Genomic DNA, 6,000 nt, shown 5'->3' with positions numbered 1-6,000 from the left:
TGAGGCTGCGCTCGCCTCAAATTTGGGGGAAATTGGGGAGAGCGAGCGAGAGAGAGAGAGAGAGGCAGACGAGCGGAAGCGGGGCTCGTGGTGGAGCGCAGAAAGAGTGTCTGAGTCGCGGGGCGGAGAGGAGGCCCCCCCCGCTGCTCAGCCTATCCCAGGGTGCCGTTCTCCCTGGCGGAGGACGGGGCTTTTTCTGGGGTGGGAGCCGCTCCTCGTTCCAGACAGGCTTTCATCCCCTCTGTCTGGGAGATGCTCATCAGGAATCTGTCCCAGCAGCCAAGCCACTCCGCATGGTGCATGGGGGGCTAACCCACTAACACAAGATCAGAGAACGGGGCTTTTTTTTCTGAAGCTCGTTTCCTGGTCATGCTGAGAGACGGGGCTCACTACCGCCACAGCGGGGTGAATCAGGGGCAGATTACGTCACTCCCTCTCTCACGCGCAGTCTCTGGCTCCAAACTGTAGAACATGCCGGCGCCAGTAAACTTGACTTCCTGGGCTTCAAAGCGCTTTGAACAAGCCCATGGATAGCCAGTGGGTGGCTGTGGGCCGGTACCAGATAGACAGGTGGCCACCACCACCTGTCCAACTGGGACCAGCCCACAGTTGTCCATAGCAACACTCCAAGGCAACCCCTCCACCCCATTACTGACTATTCCCCAGGGGGCTGTAGTGTACAGTACAATATAGTATAGTACAGGCTGCAGTTTGCAGTTACTGCTACAGTGACCTCAAATCTCCTCCAGGACCAGGCTCGTCCTGTCCTAGCTTCCCTAAGGGGGTGTCCAAACCCCCCGCCACAGGCACCACAATAACCTGAAATTAAATGGGCGGAGGTGTCAGCTACACTGCAGAGTAACTTTCACGGGTCAGACACGATCCCGCTAGCGTAGCGGTGGGACCTGACGAAGCCATCTGTACGGAGCAGCGTGCGCGGGCCGAGGGCCGCACCCTTTTACCCACAATGCCTTTCATCCACCGCACCGCTCCCTGACCTCCTGACCCCGCGGAGTTTCGGGAGAGCGCGTGAGGAGCACGAGTTCAGGCTGGCGGTCCGATGGGTCCGGTGAGTCAGCGGTTCAGCGGGGGACGGGGGCGCTTGGCAGGCAGCGGGCAGACGGGCCGCAGACGCCCCGCTCCAGAGCCCTCATCATCATCATCATCCTCCTCACGGCCCGGTGGATTCTGGGACGGGAGCCCAGGGCTCCGATCTGCGCGCGTTCATGGGCCCGCACTCGGATAACCTCGGGACTTGGGAGTGCTGATCTACAATCAAAACAAGTCTTATTTGTACAGAAATATTTACACGGAGTTGTCACACAGACACTTTAAAGGGGAACAGAAGGGGGGCCTGAACCCCCCAAAAAGCACAGGAGGTAAAACACCTCAGTGGGAGCTGGGCCTTTTTTCTCATAAACATTTGGATCATAGATCAACAAACCACTTTCGGGTTTTCTCTTACACTTGCTCTTTAAGGATTCAAGTCATCTTTGTATTTATTTGTATCTCTATTCGTTCAGTGACTCCAGCATTTATCGTCATCCAGACCCTCATTCTCAGCGCATTCTCGGCAAATCAATCCGCTGTACCGCCCCTGGCGCAGAAACAATCAGACAAGAGCGTCCCAATTTACGTCAGCTTCCCCCCTCCCCCCCGCCGCGGTGTCCCGGGAGACCGCTCCGTGTAGCAGCCCTGCAGCGACTTCACAGCTCCGCACTCCTGTAGCAGCCTCACACCTCACCTCAGAGCAGCGATAAGCACCTCCGCCGCGCGCGCAGAAACTTCTCACGCGCTCCGGCGCATTATTCACGTCGCCTCTTGAAAATGTCTGACAGCATCTGTTCAGTCTCTCTTTAATGCCTCTGAAACTCGCCCGCCGCACCTGCACAGGTGCCACGCCTCCTGAGCGAAAGGGACAGGGAGGCGTGAGCGTGTGAACCGAAGGAATGGGAATAGATCAACGGCAGAACGGCGAGTTCAGATCAAAACTGAGACGTCGGAAGAGACTGGAAGGGCCAGGTTTTTAGAGAGAGTCGCAGAGACAGGACGACAGAGCCCACACTGAAATAACAGTCAATAAATCACATGACCGTCTGTCTCCGTAAGAATGAAATGTGACTTGGGTGCAAAGATCTTAACTCTGGAGTCAAGTTGTGACTGACATTGCAAATCTGAAAGACTACGGCCGAACATGGTCGTTCACACAAAGCATAAATGAAAACATTTAAAAACTTTTCTTTAATGAAAACATTTAAAAACTTTTCTTTCCTTTCCTTTTATTAAGTCAAGGACAGATTACAGATGAGGAATTCTAAGTAGAAATATTTCAGCAATATTAGAAAACTCTGCAGTACCCCATTGAATGTCAGTAAGTGGAAGCCACCAATTATCCACAATGCTCCCCTCTGTATTACAGAACAGAGTTCACACAGAGGAGAAATTGGCCCTTGTCTGTGGTCCAGTTTTGGCCAGACAGGCACGACTTACACGGAATAACACGGCCGGAACAAAAACAGAAACACAATGACACTGAATTACACAGAATAACATGGCCAGAACAAAAACAGCAACACAAAAACAGGAACACAATGACACAATGAATTGCATGGGAAAAAAACACGGGCGGAACAAAAACAGCAACAGAATGCAAGACAGACACGCCGCAGCCCGTCTTGGCAGACATCGCCAAACTGGGGGAGGAAGACTCAAGCGATCGGGCCTCATACTGACACCCCTCCCTGTTTTTAATTAAGCGTCCGTCGCATCACGTGAGAGGCCTGTCCCCAGTCCGTCTGGGCAGGCGGAGCGAAAGTGTGGTTATTTATAACGCCTCTCCCACGTGATGCACGTTTTCTGGCAGCTGCTGAAGTCTCTTTTTCAGAAAGCCCGTAACTGCTTTTGACAAGTGAAACGAAGCTACTGTAATGGGCCCAGAGTCTCGCAGCCAAAACGTAAGGGGTCCAGGAAGACTGGCCCAGCACTGTTACAGGGGAAAAACCCAACAGTAACACAGGTCAGTGATAAAGGCACCCCAAAACCCAACAGTAACACAGGTCAGTGATAAAGGTACCCCAAAACCCAACAGTAACACAGGTCAGTGATAAAGGTACCTCAAAACCCAACAGTAACACAGGTCAGTGATAAAGGTACCCCAAAACCCAACAGTAACACAGGTCAGTGATAAAGGTACCCCAAAACCCAACAGTAACACAGGTCAGTGATAAAGGTACCTCAAAACCCAACAGTAACACAGGTCAGTGATAAAGGTACCCCAAAACCCAACAGTAACACAGGTCAGTGATAAAGGTACCTCAAAACCCAGCAGTGACAGGTCAGTGATAAAGTTACACAGTCCATTACACAGGTCCCCAAACTGCAAGATGACCAATCTTGTTCCCAAACCATTTGCAGTCACTACTAAATACTCACTTTTAATAATAATAATAAGTTATAATTATTATAATGATAAAAAAAATAATAATTATAATAATAATAATAATAATAATAATATACATTTTAACTCACATCTTTTTAGCAATGACAAAATACATTTACGTGAAGTGTGGAAACTCACCACCAATGTGTCACACCCAACTGGCAGCCATTTTGTGCCAGAAAATTCACTGTTCAGCCGTGATCCATGGACCTGTTGACTGCAGAGCATCAATGGAACAGATCTGAAGAGCAGAATAAATATTTTATGACTGAACCAGACTGATGAACTAAAAAGTAGTCTACAAACAAGTTTTAGTACAACAAATTATAATAAAAAATAAAAAAAATGACAGAATAGTTCAGTTTTCAGTCAGTAAATGTTAAAATCCTGCTATGGTGAAAATACATATATTAAATAAGCAACGCATGTCAAGTCTTCTTGACAACATCATTTGCCTGTTTGAGATGCCATGAATGCATCTCCCAGACAGAAATAGATGTGGTGAAACCGCCAGTTCACAAGGGTTGAGTTTCCCCCTCTGTACAGCCTGTGACAGCCTGGAGCGCTTTTAGAATGGTGTGAAAAAAAACCCCCAAAGGGTCACATATTTTCACATCTGGTTTTTGCCACATCTTTATGCAGGAATAAATCAGAAGTGTAGCCGGGCAACCTGCGTGTTATTCACGTGCACGTTCATATCCAAGCTGTCCTGATCAAGCAATGGGAGATTGCTGCAGAAGGGCGTTCCTTGTCCAATCAGAGGTTCACTAGTGATTCGTATATCACAGTGTGACAGGTCAATGTTGTGTTGTTTCTACATTGGCAGCACTGTTCTGTTGCTTTCTAAAATGAGTCTGAACGAGAAATTGATCCGAAAACAAATGAGGATTGAGGTTTAAGGTCTGCCCCATGACGGGGCCTTCAAAGCCAATGAGATGATGGACTCAGGATGAACATACCCAGGAGAGGCCATGTAAAAAAACAACACCATCAGTCTTATCTGTGTCTTAACCTTGCGAAATGCTACTTCAAATCATCAAGAAAGTTAACCATAAATCATTCACGTTAAATTAAATAAAACCTTGGTATATCATACTAAGACACAAGGTAAAAAGGCCCATTATGCTCCATTAAGCCAAGAGATTTGTCACAAATCTACATGGCCAAGACAAGCGACAAAGGCTAATAAACCAGTTATGCCATTACTATAATTCAAAGGACAGTCATCCATATGACAGTGAAGAAATCCAATAGCGGCAGGCAGAACAATGATATCTCATTCCACACACACACACAAACACACACACACACAACAGAGACACACACACAGACAGACACATACACACAGTCACAGACATACACACAGACACATGCACACAGACACAGAGACACACACACGCACAGACACACGCACACACACACACACACAACAGAGACACACACACAGACAGACACATACACACAGTCACAGACATACACACAGACACATGCACACAGACACAGAGATACACGCACGCACAGACACACACACAGATGCACGCACAGACACACACACGCACGCACACACACACAATACATTGTTAGTTGGGCCAGGCGCCCCAGCAGGACCTGTATTGAGGAGAGAATATTGTATATATATTGACATTTTCATGTCTCTCCTTTTTACAAATATTGTCCCCTACAATTCAAATTGACTTTTTGGGCCCGTCTACCCTCCACTGACTTCACAATGACCAATTAGTCCACAATGATGCTTCCTACACGCAGTGGCTCGCCGTGGGCCCCGGTGACAGAAATGAGCTGGATGTCCCCGCCGGTTTGAGCTATGAGGAGCCTCTCTTTGTCCGCGCACCTCCATAAATCACCCGGTCGCCGTGGGTAATTAATGCTCCACAAAGAGCAACTTTTAAGCAGCGCTGCAGTCCAATTACTCCGCTGACAAATCTGCGGCTCTCTCAGAGTCCGCTCCTGTTGCAGATAGAGAAAAACTTTGCCCTCCCTGCATAAACACACTCGCCGTAATTGACAGCATCAAAACTAAGGGGCAAACTTTTACCTGTGTATTTTTATTCTGTTCTTTTGGTTTTTTGTTGTTTTTTTTGTTTTAAAAGAGACCGGGTGCTTCGTCACCCTTTCGTGAATCAGATCGTTATTTAGAAGTCGAAAGCAGAGAGAGAGAGAGGCCAGCTCGGAGGGTGTCACAGCTGAGGGGAGAGCCCATTTCTAAACGCCCTGCAACTCCCTGTAACTCCCTGCAACTCCCTGTAATGCCCTGTAACTCCCTGCAACTCCCTGCAACTCCCTGTAATGCCCTGCAACTCCCTGCAACTCCCTGTAATGCCCTGCAACTCCCTGTAACTCCCTGCAACTCCCTGTAATGCCCTGCAACTCCCTGTAACTCCCTGCAACTCCCTGTAATGCCCTGTAACTCCCTGTAACTCCCTGTAATGCCCTGTAATGCCCTGTAACACCCTGCAACTCCCTGCAACTCCCTGTAACTCCCTCCAACTCCCTGTGACGCCCTGTAACTCCCTGCAATGACCTGTAATGCCCTGTAACTC

This window comes from Conger conger, chromosome 15, assembly GCF_963514075.1.
Source record: "Conger conger chromosome 15, fConCon1.1, whole genome shotgun sequence".
NCBI lineage: Eukaryota > Metazoa > Chordata > Actinopteri > Anguilliformes > Congridae > Conger > Conger conger.
The sequence above is the reverse complement of the archived record's forward strand: the minus strand, read 5'-3'. Positions refer to the sequence as shown.